At 42.8% G+C, this 19,350-nt stretch overlaps 1 protein-coding gene and 1 long non-coding RNA gene across 25 annotated transcripts in view; one reads left to right on the forward strand and one right to left on the reverse strand.

The window, feature by feature from the left end:
* The window catches only part of Pex5l (peroxisomal biogenesis factor 5-like), a 195,377-nt gene that overhangs the window by 85,733 nt on the left and 90,294 nt on the right, over positions 1–19,350 (reverse strand). The window lies entirely within an intron of this gene.
* 4930419G24Rik (RIKEN cDNA 4930419G24 gene) overlaps positions 1–19,350 on the forward strand; it is a 63,831-nt gene that overhangs the window by 8,882 nt on the left and 35,599 nt on the right. Inside the window, exon 2 of the long non-coding RNA NR_040595.1 lies at positions 1,068–1,130. This is a non-coding gene — a long non-coding RNA (RIKEN cDNA 4930419G24 gene). The remainder of the gene's footprint in view (positions 1–1,067; positions 1,131–19,350) is intronic.

The following is a 19,350-nucleotide window of genomic DNA, read 5'->3' on the forward strand; positions in this document are numbered from 1 at the left end:
AGAGAGAGAGAGAGAGAGAGAGAGAGAGAGACAGACAGACAGACACAGAGAGAGAGAGAGACAGAGAGGAGAGAGAGAGAATACATACATGTGGGTGCTAGAGTATGACCTTGGATGTCATTCTTCGGGTTCTGTCAACCTTGGTTTTGAGTGAGAGTCCGTTGCTAGTCTGAAGCTCAACAAATAGGCTAAGCCAGGTGGTCAGTAGCCTAGGCATATGTCTGTCTCTGCCTCCCCATTGCCGGGCTTACAAGGCTACAATGCCATGCCTAGTTTTTGCGAGGAAGGTTCTGGAGATGAAACTCAGGTCTTTATGCTTGCTAGAGCAACATTTTATTACTGGGCCCATTTTCCAGCCATGCATCTTGCATCCAATCCTGACAGACTATCGCAGCTGTGCACACCATTTTGTTCCTGGTTGTACTGTGTTACTTCTGTTCTCCTTCACATGGAGCATGGCCACATATGCCCTCCATGCTAGAAAGCTGTCCACAGGCTGTGTCCCAGTGCACCACAATGTGCAGAGAGATTTGACACGGTCTTCAAGATGCTCATGAAGTTCTTTTCATCTAGATACAAGTAAATTTTCTGTGCCAGTTTCTTTATATATACCATATATACATACACACTCATGTCATAACACAAGGATAATTTGAAGGGGACTGATCTCTCCATCTGCCATTTGAGACCTTGAGACCAAACTTAAGTCGTCAGCCTGTGAGCCACTTCACTGGCAAAGCATATCCTATTTTTTATCATAGTTTGAAAGGCTCGAAAGGTCTTGTGAAAGCAACAGTCTTAGGCTCACCAGTTAATTTATTCCTATAAACACTGAATTATAGAAAGCTCAAAGTAGTTTAATTTCACTGACATTTGTGTGTCTAAAAGTTTATGTTTGCTTCAGTTTCCTCTTCTTCCCATGAAGCACCTCGCGGCAACTTTGTCTTGCTATTTATAACTCTCTCAAGAACAGTAAAACCAAACCAAACCAAAACAAAACAACAAACAACAAAACAAGACAAAAAAAAACAAATTAAAAAAATCTCAGAAATTAATTTTTTTTCTAGAAAATCTCCCATCTTGAAGAAAAACAATTCCCGTTGTGTCCCAGAGTCAAGAAGGATTTAGCAGTAAGTCTGAAAACACAGCCGGGGGAGGGCCACCAGGAGAGGACAAGTGTGGTGTGGGCACAGCTCTGGGGCTGAAGTCTCTCTATTCTTCCAGGGAAAGAGAGGCTTCTGACGCTGTGTGGACAATGTGGGGAGAGCTGACCTTGAGGAACCCAAGCCTTCCTGTCTCTGGGCTCGGAGGATGGAAGCTGAGAGAATGAGAACACTCCAGCCCCCCACTGTGCCTGCTATGTAAAGTGGTGCCATTTTGCACTGCACCCAAACCTCAAAGATGCCCTTTCCATTTCTCAGCTTCTGGTGTATTCCCCATACTTGAGGTTTGTCAGGACAGGTCCTCTAGGGCAGGAGTTCTCAACCTGTGGACCCTTTCATAGGGGTTGCATATCAGATGTCCTGCATTTCAGACATTTACATCCTGATTCATAACAGTAGCAAAATTACAGTTTTGAAGTAGCAAAGTAATAATTTTGTGGCCGGGGGTCATGATAACATGAAGAACTGTGTTAAAGGGTCACAGCATTAGGAAGGCTGAGAACCACTGCTCTAAGGTCTGCTTCCCGGGTTTTCTCTAAGGCTGCCGGAGCAGCTGTAGGTTGAGCTTGTGTGTTTAATCATTAATTAGTTCACTAGTCTTTAAAGGTTAAATTCATCATTTGGTCTTATTTTAATTTATAATATGTTTTTTAATTCTTCATTGTACACTATTTTAAAATAGTTTTTAAAATTTCAGTGAAAAACTTACAGTGTTGTCAATCTTTCTATATAAAATCCTTCAAGGTTTAGAAACTTCACAATAATTTCTTTTGGTGTTGCCAAACTTACCCTGGAACTTAAAAAATAATGTATCAAATAGGTTCAGTGCTTAGCATTGTCTTTAAAATGCAAAACTAAAGTTAGTGGTGATTTGAATGAGCAATGTCCCCACAGGCCCATGCATTTGGATACTTGGTCCGCAGTGTGGATGCTATTAGGGAAAGTTATGGGATATTGAGAAAGCTCAACCTTGCAGGAGGAAGTACGTCTCTGTGGGTGGGCTTTTAGGGTTCCTGTTCTGGCCACCCTGCTTTTCCCACTTTCTGTCATGCCTCCCCATCTTCTCCTCCATTAATGGACTTAGCCACCTGGAATCATAAGCTGAAAAAAAAAAAACCCTTGCTCTTTGAGTTGCTTTTGGTTGGGGTATTTTACTACAGCCATAGAAAAGTAACCAACACAAAGTTGTTTGTATATATTTTTTCTCACTGGGGGGGGAAAACCCTCACTTTTTAGAGACAATTGAATTGAGAATGGAAATGGATATTTAGAATTTGGAGACAACAATGAAGCAAAAGGTATGTCCCAGTAAACTCAGAAAGGGACAGTTTAGGAAGAACTTGAAACAGTTTGAATAGAGTCGTTTATTACATAACCTAGCATCGACTTGTGTCTCCTCTGAATCTGCAGACTCTTGTTAGATGTTTCTAGTTTTGCCCCGTGAAGGCCTGGACTTTCTTTTTCAGTCAGACATGGAAAGATTGCTGGTATAACAAGGGCCTGGTTTCTTTACCCTTCTTTTCAGGACCCTTTTCCTCTTTCTCTCTGCAGCTCCCCTGCCCCCAAGGCCTTTCCGTGCTTTTTCCATCTCTCTTCACCTGAGGATCTCTTCCCATTGCTGAATTGTCAGTTCCCAGTTCCACTCTGCCCTTCCCGCCTGAGCACATTGGTATCTTCCCTACCTGCCCTGGTTGGCGCTCAGTCTTCTGTTTAGTGTCACCACAAACACTGAGCGTTCTGAGTCACACAGGTGTTAGATAAGGTTTTGTTCAATGAATGAATGAATGAATGAATGAATGCACAGATAGATAGATGCTATGTTGCTTCACCTGCTTCAGACTTTGTGGGGTTTCTTCTGAACCTAGGCTATGGAATGACAATGATCTTCTCAGATACCTTCAGTCAGAGACCAGGATAGCAATGGCTCCTGGATAAGAGACTAATGGAGTCTGACCAGTATTGAAGAACAACCAGCATGATGTAATCGTGAGCCCTTTAAATATTTTTAATATTTCCATAAACCATATGAAAGAAGGGGACTTTCATTTATTTGAGATAAAACAGAGGACAACTATGAAGGAAGGAGTACGGGGCAACACGGAAGAGGAAAGAGGATTGACTAAAGGTGCTCTACACCGTCAACTAGCTGTTGTGTGTGTGGTGATCTAGTCTTCTCTGACCCCCTGCTTCTGCTGGGGACACAATGATCTCCTTTCAAGACACAGTCTTTTTACTTTTCTGTTCATGGTGGATAGATAGAGCCACATACCAGATTCAGATCAACAGGTATGGAAAAGTGAAGCAGCAGAGTGACTGAATTATATGCTGGCTAATTGCTGTTAAGGAAAAGCCTGGAAAATTACCTGGTACAGAGTAGGTATTTTGTTGCTCAACGATTTTTTAAGTGACTTAAAAAATCAATAGAGGCATCCCCAGACATTGGTCAGAAGTGTCTTGGACACCCCGATATAATACAGGCTGTTATTATTGCTCTTGGATGTCTACTAAACTTGATGATAAGACTATTTCTGAAACACACACACACACACACACACACACACACACACACACTGGTCACTGGGCTTTGAGCAATGAAGTTGATACTGACCAGAAAGCTTTCTCCCTGCTAGCTAGTTGTCATAGTACCAGAAAGTGCTAATCAGGCTTCTGGGGTTGAGGGGGAAATGTCATTACCAATTCACAAACAGTCTTATGCAGACATGAAGCCTGTGAGCTACAATAACAATTGGCATAATATGCTATGCCCATTGCAATTGTGGAATGAATGTTACTGAATTCACAACCGATTTCTGGTTGAATTTAAGGCCCACTACACAAGAGGGAATACATGCCTGGTTCTGTTAATCTGGACAAGAATTTATGGTTGAGGAGCTCCTAAGTCCCAGGGGTAGAATGTTATTATTGTTTTGCTAGATTGGCATAGCACCAAACTGCCCTGTACATTCTTATCTGTATCCTTGTATACTAGTATAGCCCTCCAACCTCATCAAAGAAGTGTTTAATGAAGAAACTCACAACTAATCAAAATGCAGAGATAAATTTTTTATGGAGTGTTCAGCCAAAAATAGGACATCTATATCAAACTCTTTCCCTTTAAGATTTAGGAACCATTGCAGAAAAGGGGAGCAGAAAGACTTTAAGAGCCACAGCGAAAGGGGGAACTTAACTGAAATAGTGTCTTTTGACATAACAAGATCGCCACAGTCATAAACTCACAACAGTTCTGTCTGCAAAAGAGATGCACAAGATAAGCCAATGTACATCCCAGCAATCAGTGGGGAGGAGTTTCTAAGCTCCCACCCTCAGCTGAGAAGCACTTAACGATTGATGGCTTCTGGGGATGGGAGAATCAGAGTTTTATTTTTATTTTTATTTTTTTAAGGGTATGGCCCTGGCCAGTGGAGCATGCTCCAAGTAATGAACCCATATTCATTAGAATATGGGAAGTACAAACTAGAATCAGTGAGATATTAAATAAACAATAATATGAAACTGAGAGGGCATGGGTAGGTGGGAGCAGTTCTTGGATGAGTGGGGTAAATGTGATTACATTGTGCATATGGGTGAAATTCTCAAAGAATTAATGAAAATTTAAATATTAAAAACGGAGTGAGAAATATATTTATTCTCCATACAATATCTATCTATCTATCTATCTATCTATCTATCTATCTATCCATCCATCTATCTATCATCTAGATATTATATAGAGAGAGCGAGAGAATGAGAATAACCCACAAAAACCTTAATGGGGCTGAAGCAGGAGCTCAGAGCCTGAGAGCTCAGAGTGTCCGGTATCTCTGTGGAATGAAGCTAGGAGGGGAGAGGAATCTCACAGTGCCTGGGAGCTTGTAGTCAATCTTATATTGATCCAAAGCTTTGAGGTGACCCGGCTGGCAGAGAGGTTGAATAAAACTACCGAGAAGAGACTATAACTTTAATAAAAAAAAAGTACCTCAAGGAAGGACTCCTGTATTCAAGTTCACTGGCATTGAGACCCACACAAATTAACTCAGTAGAGAGACATGAGCAAGAAGCTCTCAATTTTGGAAGATTATTGGAAACGTTGAAAGTTGCAGAGGTGTTTTATGTGAGAATACAGTGGTTTTGTATTCTGCCTGGGGGAAGGTAGAGGGCACTTCCTGATCCTCTCAGCTAAACAAATTTCCTGAACAATATCTGTATGAAGGGAACCTAGGGCACTGCAGATGAAGCTGCCCCAGAAGCTGCCTGTTATTAAGTGCTGCCTGTCACATGGAGCCTCCAAGAGAAAAACACTCCCTTATGTGACGTGCAACAGCTTCTTCAGACTTATTTGAAGAGAGGCTTAGTTAAGAAGAAGAGATGAGCAACGGAGTATCTGCAGAGTTAACACAATACTGAAATGCCTTGTTTGCTCTTTTAGTCTTCATTTCACCCTTCCTTTTGGAAAGACAAAAGACACCACCATTGTGTGTGTGTGTGTGTGTGTGTGTGTGTGTGTGTGTTTAGGTTCATATGTGTGTGTGAGCAAGTAGAGACTGTAGGGCAACTTCAGCTGTCATTTCTCAGGACCTATTTATCTTGATTTTTGAGATTGTTTTTCTCATTGGCCTGGCACTCATCATGTAGGCCATGTTGGATGTCTAGCAAGCTTCAGGAACCACCCTGTCTCTACTCCATTGCTGAGATTGTATGCATACAGTGTTACTCCAAGCAATTTTAAGAACAGATTCTGTGGAGTCCTTCATGCTTGCAAGGAAAATGCTTTACTGACAATGCCCTCTCCCCAAGTACAGTGGCAACCAAACTGATGCTTTAAAATGTGTATAGGTGTTTTACCTACATGTGTGTCTATATATGTGTACTCAAGGGCCAGAAGACTCGTGTAAATCCCCTGGAACTGGAGTTAGAGATAGTTGTGAGCCACCATCTGAGTGGTGGAAATTGAACCTGGCTCCTTTGGAAGGACCATTGAATCACCTCTCCAACACCTTTGTGTGATTTTTAAATGACATAATTACAAGGTCTACTATGCATACACATGTACTTACATGTGCTCTGGCAAAGGTTCAGTTCCCACTGCATACATAGTGGAGTGAAAACGCTCGAGAACTTTAAGCTCTGGACCTGGAAGCTCATCCTCCGTACAATGACTTGGCTTCATTCTATACTCCAGTGGTTTCACAGGCACATATCCTGCGCAGATTGCTTTTTTTGTATAAACCAGTAGAAGAGATGAGGCAAAGTGGGCAAGGAAATAGAACACTGCCCAACCTGCCATGTGGGAGAGCGATCAGAATCCTATGATCCTTCAGCAATACACTGTCAGTCCAGGAGTAAAGGAGCAGGGCTGGGATTTGGGGTCTTGGCTTAACTCTGAAGTTGAGTAATGCCCCCCAGCTATAGCATGCTGCCTCTTTCTGCACGCTTGAAAGCTATCATGAACTAGCGACAACCAGTCATTAGTAAGGCTTGTAAGAACCTTCTGCAGGCAGAATAGCTCCTCGAGTCCCATTTCAGCAAGCATTACTGGGATCTTTCACAGGCACCCTTGAGTCACACTCGATAGGACTTGGGCTCCAGGCTTCATGGAAGATTTCATTTGCCAGTCCAGCATCTACATGAATGTGTGCTGCTTCTGAGTAACCCATCTGCAGATACAAATGACTGCTTCTGGGTAGGCAGTGGGTCTGCCTTAAGAAAGGACTCATGATTAGGACATGTGCACACTGTGTTTCTGTAATGAATGCATTTTTCTTAATTTCAAAGTAAAAAAAAAACCTACAAATGAAATAACTTCCTTAAAACAGTTCAATTCTAGAAATGCTTGCTTTTCTTAGCTCCCTTGAGATTCACTTGACAAAATGCTCGTCAGAAAGAACAAGGAGGTCCCACCCCTAGTTCCCTGCTTTAGAACTTACTACCCAGAGGAGAACCAGAATGGACAAGAGGACTCGAAGGTTGTGGTCCAGGCAGAATCTCCGTGGTGTATGTCTGTGGGAACCTTCATGATGTGTGTCTTTACAGCCTGTCTGTGTGTACTTTGGTGGTGTCTGTAATCTCTCCCTTATGTGGCAAGCATTCTTTCCCACTATACATCTCTGCAGCCTCCTAGGCCTTTTGAAAAATTCTTTCTACACTGTCCAGTGGCATCACACCAGAGTGTAGTGCACAAAGCATCACCCGCCATTTTAATGCAGGTTTTGGACGCTCCCAGAGTGAAGGTCTTCCTGAAGTAAGCAGCATTCACAGCTGGTTCATTTTATTTAAATACCAAGTGTATAGGCTCAACTATCTGCATAGAGTTCGTGTGGGGTTTAAACGTATCTTTCCCTTTCATCTTTGTCACTATTATGCCAGTACTTTGTATCCTACCAAGTATTACCATCACTCCATTAGTACCCTCATGACGTACAGGGGTAGGGATGGAGGCTGCAGTATCAAAGGGAGCTCACCTGGAGCATGACAATGGAATGTAGGCTCTGGAGTTCCTGAGATAGCCTGGAGCCTTCTGTGGTCTCTAGACAGTCATCCACACTCAAATTCTGGCCCCGCCCCTTCTGTTCCAACTCCTACACCTTTGGCAAGAAATACCTACACAGCTGGATTAGATTCACAGGATGTTTTTATTTTTTGTCTCATTAAAGTCTAGTTTCCTTCCAGCAGTCTGTGTTCTCTTCATATATGAGCCCAGCAATCATTTCAAAAGGAGGAGAGCATTTTAGAGAGTGTTTTAGGTAAAGGCTGCGAGAGGGAACTGGAATCAAGTTGTTTCAGCAGTACACAGCAAACACCCACATAAGTATCCCTCCTCCATACCCCAGCGTGTTCATTCTTTATGACTCCCCCTCTGAAACTCCTGAAACAGATTTGCAAACAGTGGTTGGGTTTGTGACCTGTAACATTTCGGATTACAGAGCTCTAAGTAACCAGTCAGTAAACACTGCGCCAGGTCAGGGAGCAAACAAGGCACACAGAAGCGATCCTCAAGGAGCTTGAATTTTGGAAGGGACGAGAGAGAGACACTCCATAAATATTTCCAAGTATGACATAATGTCATGCAGGAAGCAATCAAGTCTAGCTGTGATATGAGTTTGTGCCTTCCCACCCTTTCAACGACAATAGGTAATATATGGTGTCTTGCACTTTGCTTTTTACTCTTAAATAGGAGAACCTCATGCTTCTCCTATGTTTGTACAGAAATGTCTTAATTTTGCTATCTTTCTCCACTGCTCAGCTGCCAGGCCATGCTTTCAGTTGTTTCCTGTCTAGGAGGATGCTGCTGCTGATTATGTTTTAATTTTTGTCCGTTAGAATCACTGCTATAATAAACAAGCTATTGCAAAGGAGAATTATTTTCCAAGAGGCAGATTCAAGCTCACTATTTTTAAACTTAGGGAAATAATCTTGATTTTTAGTAAAGCAAGCAAAGGAAGAAAGAAACAAACAAACTCTATAAAACCCAACCTCCAAACAAGAATGGTTGATTACGGTGTTAACATGTCAACATTCCAATTACTCAGTGATTCTAATACTGTGGATAAATCTCTTATAACTCATGTAATGAATTATACAATGTAGATATGGAAAGTTATTAAAGAGAGTGTCACCAGTGGGATGCTTTTGAGGGATTGTGCTGAAGGTTGTTTTCTCTCTTGGTCCATTATTTTATACTTCAACTAAAGACATTAGTTAGAAAAAGGAAGGAAGGAAGGAAGGAAGGAAGGAAGGAAGGAAGGAAGGAAGGAAGGGAAGGAGGAAGGAAGGAAAGAAGGGAAGGAGAGAGGAAGGAAGGAAGGAATAAAGTGTGGCCACATCTTTTTTCCTGCCATCTTTCTGTCACAGCATGTGGCTCAGGAGCACCTGACTTCTTGAGTTTTCCTTTCTGTCCATCTGTAGGTGTCCATCATCTGCTGGTGTTCATTTGTTCCTAGGCTGCTTCAGTATCCTCTTAGATAACAATTTTATCTCCTTTGGTAGTAATACAGTAAAGTCAAACTAGAAGTACTTAGAGGAGCCTGGGCTTTCATGCACTTACATATTCCCATGTTTCGAAAGCCTACTTTATCACAAAGAGATACTCAATAATATTTGCTTAATTAAATTAAAGGTATAAGAAGAGGAGCCATTCACAAAGATTTCAGACTGTGCTAGCAGCACTTACACCATTTTCTTTGTATGTTGTATGCACATGGATGTCCATGTAGAGGCCAGGGCAAGATCTGGGTGACTTCCTCTATCACCCTGTGCCTTACTGCCTTGAGACAGGGTATCTCACTGAACTAGCTCACTGATTTGTCTAGGATGGGTATCCATATCCAATTCCTGGCTCTTGTTTCCAACCCCCAATGCTGGGAGTACACCCATGTGCAGACATGATTGGCTTTTGATATTATTGGCATTCAAACACGTCTTCTTCATGCTTACGCAAGTGCCCTTACACACTAAGCCATCTCTCTAGCCCCACCACTCCCTTTCTGACCATCTGTCTCAAACTCCTTGGTCTAGGAAGGGGAAGGTCTATCTATAAATGCTGTGGGTAGTGAGTGGCTGAGACCAGGACCCACAGTGACACATGACACACACTGGGATTCTTGAGCCTTGAACAATAAGGAGCTGCTTTTCAAAAATGTTAAGATCAATAGGACTAGAGAAAGACCTGGCATTTAAATGGCTGCATTTAAGTCACAGACTCAACTCTCCAGCAGGCTCTAGATAAAATTTAAAGCACATTTCTTCATTCTCAAATATCCTGTGGTAGTTCTAAAACTCAGCGATTCTCCAAAGAGTCCACCTATCCCCTTAGATATAACAGAAACAGACGGAAGGCAAAGGGCTAAAGCAGCTTATACTCTTCCCATCTTATCATGTGGGGAAAACAGCCACACCAGAGCATAAGAGCCAGTTTGCATCTAAGGTAGTTAGAAGCAAACTCACTCGGTTAAGATAACCCAGCCGACGCCAAGCCTCTTGGTTCTGTTCCTTCCACTGACTTGCCCTAATCTTACAAGTGAGCTCAGCCAACAGTTGTCCATGCCATTAGTGTGTCCAAATAAGACGCCAACTATGAGGACAGCCTTCTTTTCTATGTCTGTTACATTCTCATGCAAGAGGGAAGCAGACTACACCAACAGGGCCCAAGCTGTGATGGCTGTAACCCATTTATCCCAGTAAGCCTGCATAATCTTTTAATGGAGAAGGGTAATGTCAAGGATTACTTGAAACAAGGGATAATCCTAAATGACATGATTAGAAACCACGATTTTTTTTTTTTTTTTTTTTTTGAGTAGCTCAGCTTTCCAAATCTTAAAATCAGGCTGCTTTTCTTGTTGGCAGCAGGGGGCAGCAGATGAAAGTCAGTTCTGGGCCAGTTTCAAGGATGGAACATTCCAGATGGAAAACTCCTTAAAGTGAAATTTGAAAAAGCCAAGTGTTGATTCTGACTCTCCCCTGTATGTCTGCTTTAGAAAAGAAGGCTGTCGAAGGTACAACGGATTCTGCATTTACATAGGTCATGCTCTGTACTGTACATATTCTATAGTCGATTAAGTTGTGCCTGGTAAAATTACCATGAAGTCTCTAAAGCTAGGACTGTCATGGTGTTACCTCTCATGGTGCAGAGTGTATTTAAGATATAGGACGCCCCCTTTTAACATACACAAATGGCAGGCACGTGCTTAGCCAGAAACAGCCATTGGTTTGGAGAAACGATGTGTGGATATTAAGACTAGATTCTGTTTAAGGTCCTGTCCCTGCTTTCTCTGCCTCTCACAACTGAGCCTGCAGATGACCCTGAGACTGTGTGACATCTGCTCCCAAGCTGTCATCTCCACATGTCCCTCCTTCCTCTTCATCCTGTCCTGGTAGCTGGTACAGAACCATCTTGCAGTCCCTACTCATCTTTCCTGCTCCTCATGCGAGTACAACACCCGGGGGGTGGGGGGTGGGTGGAGGGTGGGTGGGGAGCGGGCTGACATACGGGCGTGAAGCTGTCATCTTCTTTAGAAGTCCCCATTTTGAAAGCAAGGTTTTGTTCTCCATATGCTCAGCGCAGGGAGCCCATCTGCTCTGTCTCTGGTTCTCAAATCGAGGTCCCAGGACAGGGAACACTGGCTTTTCTGGGGACCTTTGTGGTTGACAGCTGGATCTGACGTGATGGATGAGCCTAGGGCACCAGAGACTTTAAATGTTTGGGTGATTTTTGAGCTCACTCAAGATCAAAAACCTCTGGACTACGAAGTCACATGTAGTGCATGCATTCTCTAGTCTTTGCTGTGTGATACCAGCTGCCAGTCCAAGCTTCTTTGTTGGTAGTTTCTAACTTCCATCTTGAAGCTTCAAGTTCAGCACAACCCCAGCCCTGTAGTAGAGCTCTTCCTATGCACATGATAACTCCCTGGTTGCCAATGCTATCCTCCTAGAATGCTGCTATCATACACCTGGCTCTGGGAGGCCAGCCTCTGCCCACCTACTGAAACCCTGGGGCTGCACTGGTATCAACTGCACTGCAGTTTGTGGTGACCAGTGACTTGGATGCCGGCTTCCTGCTGACTCTATTGATGTCTAGGGCCTTTCCTGTCCTATGTGTTCTTCAGCTTATTTTTGTATAAACAAGTTATACTCATTCAAACATTTCAGAGTCTCAACTGAGTTATAGAATGGGGAGAGAGGAAATGTCATCATCTTGCACGGATGAGAATTTTGAAGAAGAAACTATTTATTGAAATCTCTGTAGATCTGCCTGCCTTCTTGCTGCTTGCCTCCCTTCTCCAGGAAGGGAGCTCTGTCTTGCCTTTAGTTCCAGGAACAGCCTTTGATAATACTTGAGAAAGGAATGAGTACAAAAACATGTGCAGAGAGACACAAAGGTTACTTTTCTCTAGCTTGTCTAGATTGTAAAATGTCCCTAAATGTGGCCAAGATGTCAGTTAACATCTATTTGTCCACAAGAGGTGACAGGGTTTCAGGCATCTCAGAGAATATTTGATCAACACTTTTCACTTTTCTCTAATCTTTTTCAGTTACACTTTTGTGTATATGAGGTGTGCCCATGAACGAAGAACACCCCTTGGGGCAGTTGGCATACATTCCCGTGTGAGTGCTAGTGCAGACAGGACATCAGGATGGGTGGCTTCCAAGCTTCTGGGGACTCTCCTGTCCCTGACTCCCATCGCACCCTAGAAGAGCTGGGATTGTAAATGCCTGTGCCACCATGTCTGCTCTTCCCACTGGAGACTTGAACATGGGGCCTCAAACAAGTATGGCAAGTGCTTTACCCACTAGGCCATTTCTCCAGCTCTTCATTAATGTTCTGGAGGTGGAAACTGAGGCCTGCAAATGTACAGTCAATGATAAAGGTTATTGAGTTGATTGGTGGTTGATATAGATCAGACAGCTCATATTTCCTGACTTTCAATATTTTCAGTGTGTGTATGTATGTGTGTGTTCATGTGTGTGTGTGCGTGTGTGTATGTGTGTGTGTGTGTTGTCTGCTTCCACCTCTCCAGCAATGGGATTACATTCACATTTTACTGCACCAGCTTTGTTATATGGTCTCTGAGGATTGAACTCAGACCCTCCTACTGGCAGAGCAAACACTTTATAGACCAAGTCACCTTCCAGTCCTGACAATCAGCTTTAGAAATAAGATAATATTTCCATAGAACACAATGGAAAAGAACGACATTTCCCAAATTATAAATTCTATAAAAAAAGACAAGATGCCTAAAGCTGTATGTTCTGATATACTTAAATTATTCTTGAGTCCTGTGTGTGTGTGTGTGTGTGTGTGTGTGTGTGCGTGTGTGTGTGTGTGTTTGAAGTTAGAGACATGTTAACAGTGAAGGTCTATGGTGGTGACATTGGCTGCTTTTTGTTTTGGATTGTGTGTGTCCATGAATTTCATACAGATCCCTATAAGTTTTCTGACTAGGAAGGAATTGGCTTAAAAGTCTGCTTTAATATTTTAAACACAGTGATACAGAATAATGTTTGATGCTGCCAGATTCTACTTTATGATGTTGAGGGATGGGAGTCAAGCATATGCAGTTAAGACATTATAAAAGCCATAGGGATAGTTTCCAGTATCATTTGATTAGATTCTCATATTCCAATTTGAAAAATGAAGGCGAAAGTTCCTTTAAAGTCATAACGTTTAAAAACCATGTTTTTGATGAAATTTATAAGAATAGACTTTTAAAAACTTAATCATGCCAGTGTGTCATGCCAGATACTTATTTGGGAATGAGCACTTAAAAGCTATTCTCAGCCACTTGAAGAGCATAATGCACTGCTAGTGACTATAGTCACTAAGGTGCACAATAGCTCTCTTAAGCCAATGCCTCTATCTAGATGAAATTTTGTAACTTTTGGCTACTATTTCCAACTCTCTGTAGGTCTTGCTAAGTAAGCATCAAATTCTTTTTGAGACAGGGTCTCATTAGCAGCCCTGGCTGGCCTGGGACTTACTCGTCAGATCTGGCTTTGATTCACAGGTGCTTGGATTAAAGATATGTGGTAAGAGTGAGTTTTAAAGGTTCCACATACAAGTGACAGCATGAAACATTGGTTTTTGTGTGCACGGTATATAATGTTTCCCGGTGGCAGACATTTATTACATACAATGTGTTGTTTCTAAGGCGACAGTGATGCAGGCCCATGAGTATTCTTCCTGTCAGCACACCCTGAGTCTCTTGTTCCAGGATATCTAATGCCACTCATAGAAATGACTGTGATCCCTTGCTGTGTGACCTGTGTGCACATGTACTGTCACCTATCCCATAGCTGATGCTGTTGATGCTGGCTCTTCAGAAAGCTTGCCCTAGATTAAGTGACTAGAGGTCAGGCAGCCAGGCACAATTCTCCTTTTATTGAGAACTCTAATTTCAATGCCAGCAAAAAATCCAGTATTAGAAAAGCAAGCGCTTCAAATGAGGTTTTTAACTGAAAGAGGAAACTACACTGATGTTTGAAACTAGGAACATCAGTAAAACAGTAATAGAAGCAATAAACTAATAAATTAACTCATTGTGGCTGGGTCTTATATAGCTCAGATTGCCCTGAAATTGACGTTAAATGTCTGACCCCCCTGCCTCCCTCCCTGAGTGCTGGAATTATAGACAGGAATCACCACACTGTGTTGGTATAGTGCTGGCAATGGAACCCAAGGCTGAATACAAGTCAGGAAGGCACTGTAACAGTTGAACCAAAGCCCCATGCCCACAATTCTAAGTATGTTGGAGATGGGCATTATTCCCTCACACATTCCAGGTGTATCGAGAAAGCAAGGGCTCCCCTGGCATCAGCTGAGAGGGAAGTGGTAGAGAGCTGATGATCCTTTACTGATGAAAGTGCTTCTGCTTTCTATTGAGCATCAGAGTCACCCAGGGAGCCACATCCCGCAGATGCTGAGTGAACAGGACTTTGGTGAATCTCGTTTTGCTGCTAGATGGGGCTGATCTACTTACAGTTCAGCAAACCACCTTGAGTGACCTTGCAGTCTGCTTCTACCTTCTAACGTCTGCGCACTGAAATTGTACCTCACCCTGACACGCTGATGGGAGAAGAGCTCATCTCTATCTGGGAACGTTGTCTGAGTACACAGAAGGATCCAATGGGGCCTAAAAGACAAAGGGGCTATCCTCCTGGGGCCAGCCAGATGGAGCTGCTCAATCTGGCCTGGCTCTCGAGGAGTACAGCAGAAAGTACAACCAGTTTGATTTCAAAGGCAGATTGCATCATCTCTAGATTGAGCTGGGCACACACACACACACACACACACACACACACAGAGAGAGAGAGAGAGGCATGGACACATAGACACACATAGCTGTGACTCTTTAGGATGCTCTGCACAGATTTGCTGCAGGCACAGTTTGCATTTTATAAAGTACATTTCTGTACAAATGTACCTACAAGATCTACACACACACACACACACACACACACACACACAGAGAGAGAGAGAGAGAGAGAGAGAGAGAGAGAGAGAGAGAGAAGTAAGAGAGGGAGAAAAAGGGAGGGCCCAAATGGAGGGAGGAATGGAGAAGGAAGAAGTGGGAGAAGGTACTGGAAAGGCTGTCTAGGCTTAATCAGTGGTTAAGCCAAATGTCTGCTGTGAACAGAAACAGTAGGAAGAATTGGCATCTGAGAGGCCTGTGCTCTGCACCCTGAAGAGTAAAGACTCTTCCCCATACTGTCTCAATCAATCCTAATACAAATGACACAATAAAAATGGGCCTTATCAGTTTTGTTTAGTGAATAAGGCTTTTGTGTAAATATAAAATTAATGAATGGAGGAAGCCTTTGAGTTTTCATTTAGCTACGCCTGCTTCAAAGTTTATATTCTCCCCACTGATGCATCATAAAATCTCAAGCAAACAGCATTGCTACAGAACACACAAAGACAAAGTATTTAACCAGAAAGCATTATCAATCTATAGTCCACCACATACTGCTCGATTTGGTGGGGTTTTGCTGAGTACACAAAAAGCCCAATGCTAATACTCTAATTACCCATCAGCCTCCACCTCTGAAATTGATTGCCCTCTACAGTAGCAATTGATTAAATAAATGTACTATTTGCTAACATGGTTTATTTTTCTTCCACCAATGAAATCTCATAAATTGGAGTCATCGTGTTTCTGTGCCTTTCTGTCACAAATGGTCAAATGTCAATTTGAAAGCATTTGGGTAGCAGAGGGCTAGGTTGTAGCGTAAGCAACTGGCCATGAATCATCCCCCCAAAAATGTAAGCCAGCTTCTAAAAGTTCCTGGGATTATGTTCTATGAAATGGGAGTGCTGAAGGGGCAACTGAGAGAAGCTGCATCCCAGCCCTAAGTTATAATGTAAAATGTATGACTGTGTCCCAGAGAGGACAGTTTGGGGACTTTATATTAACATGAAAAAGTGACAATGTTTAACAGTATATGAAAAAAGTATCAAACTGTATACACACACACACACACACACACACACACACACAGATGTAGGTACACAGACAGGTCCAAATAAAGAAAGTCATATACATACAGAAAAAAGAAGTTTGCAAGAGTACAACAGCCCAGTAGTACTTGGCTATATTTAGGAAGGCTTACAAAGTCATTACTGCTTTTTAAAGGACATTGTGTGGATAACTTGTTGCTTATTTTCTGTCATGATAATACTTTAATGAGCAGCAAGTGTACATACTAAAAAATAACCCATTGATCCTTTCTCTACCTGTCAACATTTGTAGAAGTAAAATTTACTTTGTAGCTGGTACGGTAATCTACTTTCTACTCTGTGATTACCTGAGGGTGAGAGGGAGAAAACGGAGGAGGAAGAGAAGGAGGAAGAAGAGGAGGAGGGGGAAGAGGAAGAGGAAGAGGAGGAGGAAGAGGAGGGGGAGTAACAGGAAGAACAGTGGGAGGAACAGAAAGAGGGAGAGGAAGAAAAAGACAGAAGAGTGTCACTGTTGAGAGTTGGGCCACATACTCTTTATTCCTGGTACTTTTTCCTGTTATTACCATCAAGAGTTCTGAAATCAGGCTGCCATATTTGCAAAATGCTTCTCCTTTTTGCATTTCTTTTGTAGTGTGTGTGTGTGTGTGTGTGTGTGTGTTTGTGCCTACAGCTGTCCGTGGAGGCCAGAAGAGGGCCCTGACTTGCTAGAGCTTAAGTTGTGGGTAGCTGTGAGCTTCCCTGTGTGGGAGTTGGGGATCAAACTCAGGCTCCCCATAAGAGCTACACTGCTGAGCCATGTTTCCAGTCCTACTTTGCTGTCCTTTAATATGAAAGATGTGGATACTCCTTGGGTGGGATCAGTCTACATAATGCATTCAGCATATAGAAGAGGATGGTGAGGAAGACAGTTTTGTATCTGTAAAAGGGAACCCATCTCTTATATTCTGAAAAGTTAATAAGGAAAATAAATTAGCATTTAGGTTATGTTGTTATTTTACAAAATTAAAAGCTTTTAGTTTTTAATTTAAGATTTGGGTCTAATGGCCCTCTCCTCTTTAAATAATCTAATTATTCCCTTTTCATATTTTTTTTGTTTTTCTGTTTTTTTGTTTTTGGAGATAGGGTTTCTCTGTATAGCCCTGGCTGTGCTGGAACTCACTTTGTAGACTTAGAAATCCACCTGCCTCTGCCTCCCAAGTGCTAGGATTAAAGGCGTGCACCACCACACCCGGCTCCCTTTTCATATTTAAAAAGATCTTTGATAAGTTATTTCTCTACCAGTGAAATGAGCCAATTCAAGCCAGATTTGATTTTATTACATACAAGCTTATTGGGAAACTACTCTCAGGCAGGCGAGCTCACTAGCCCCAAGGACTGAGGCCAGAGAAGTCGCCATGGGAAGGAAGGGAGAGGAGAGAGGGAAGAGATAGAAAGAGCTTGTGTATCTGCTTCTCCACCCCCACCTGTGCATCTGTACACCACCTGTGCAACTCCTCCTCTACCCACCCACCCCCAACTTGTGCATCTGCTCCTTCACATCCCCCCGTGCATTAGTACCCCATCTGTGCATCTGTACCCATCTGTGCATTTGTACCACTACCTGTGCATATGTACCCCCACCTGTGTACCTGCTCCTCTACCCCCCAACTTGTGCATCTGCTCCTTCACCCCTGTATTGGCTGGTTTTGCATCAACTTGACACAGCTGGAGTTATCATAGAGAAAGGAGCTTCAGGTGAGGAAATACCTCCATGAGATCCAGCTGTAAGGCATTTTTTTTCAATTAGGGGTCAAGAGGGAAAGTCCCCTTATGGGTGGGACCATCACTGGACTGGTAGTCTTGAGTTCTATAAGAAAGCAAGCTGATCAAGCCAGGGGAAGCAAGCCAGTAAGTAACATCCCTCCATGGCCTCTACATCAGCTCCTGCTTCCTGACCTGCTTGAGTTCCAGTCCTGACTTCCTTTGGTGATGAACATCAGTGTGGAATAACAGAAGTGTAAGCTGAATAAACCCTTTCACCCCCAACTTGCTTCTTGGTCGTGATGTTTGTTCAGGAAACCCTGACTAAGACAACCCCTCTTCACCTACTTGTGCAACTGCTCCTCCACCCCACCACCTGTGCATCTGCGTGCATCTCTACTCTCCTAAAATCAGATCCCAAACCGGGTTCCAGGCCATTCCTAATTTGGAGGCACAAGAGTCTGGATGTCATTTAACCTGCTAATCTCTCACAGCCAGCATTTGTACAAAGGGTCTTTAAAGGATTCCATGAGTTTGGAGACTCAACAAGTGCTGCCTCATACAGGTAGATCAGCCCAATGACTACAAATTCCCAAACCATGCCTTACTTAACACTTAGTAGGCAAGAGACAGATAATTTGTAACCAAACTATCTGCATTGATTGGAGTTGGTCTGATCAAATTCAGGAATATAACTCACAAAATAATATCCTATGGGAAAAATATCACAAACACATGAATACAGGTGAACATTTCCACTACTACTTCAAGAAGGGAATTACTCTTTTAGAGGGTTTCAGTTTGCAAGGGAAGCTAAGCTCTCAAGGAACGAGGCACTCCTTGGAGGGCTGGTCACTCATGTGTAGGAGTTCTTGAGTGACATGACTACCTACATCTTAGGAACTGACTTGAGACATTCTCTAGTGTATAAATATTGTCATATCTCCAATGGCTACTTCCAATAGGACCTGGGCTTGTCTGTCTTAGGCCCCTAGCTTTCAGTCTTAGTATCTTTCACTGTTCACAGTACAGTCACCTGTTTCCACAATAGAGGTTACACTCTGAAGCAGCAATTGTTACAAGTGTTTTCTTTTGTATTGTTTGAGAATTTCATACGTGTACATAATGTGTTTTGATCAACTCCTTTGTGCCGCTCCTCCATAATGGCCCATGGGAGGAAGGGGGTGGTGATGACTTCTTTGTAAGGGTTGAGTGCTCTGTGATCTCTCATTCTCTGTACCTTGACCAGTGTGGGCCTCTGTGTTCATCACTAACCTCCTCAAAAAGAACTTCTCCAATGAAGATCGGAAGATGTACTTATCTGTAAATCTTAAGTGTTATTTCTCTGGGACTATGTGGAGAGGGAACAGTCATACAGGAAGGTCTTGGACTTGGTAAACGAGGGAGTTTGCTGGATAGTGAGGCATGGGTGAGCTTGAGACAGGCAAAAGCAGAACATGGGTGGGAAGGAGGATTTGAGCAGTCTATGTTAGTAGAAAA

This window comes from Mus musculus, chromosome 3 (genome assembly GCF_000001635.26).
Source record: "Mus musculus strain C57BL/6J chromosome 3, GRCm38.p6 C57BL/6J".
NCBI classification, from domain to species: domain Eukaryota; kingdom Metazoa; phylum Chordata; class Mammalia; order Rodentia; family Muridae; genus Mus; species Mus musculus.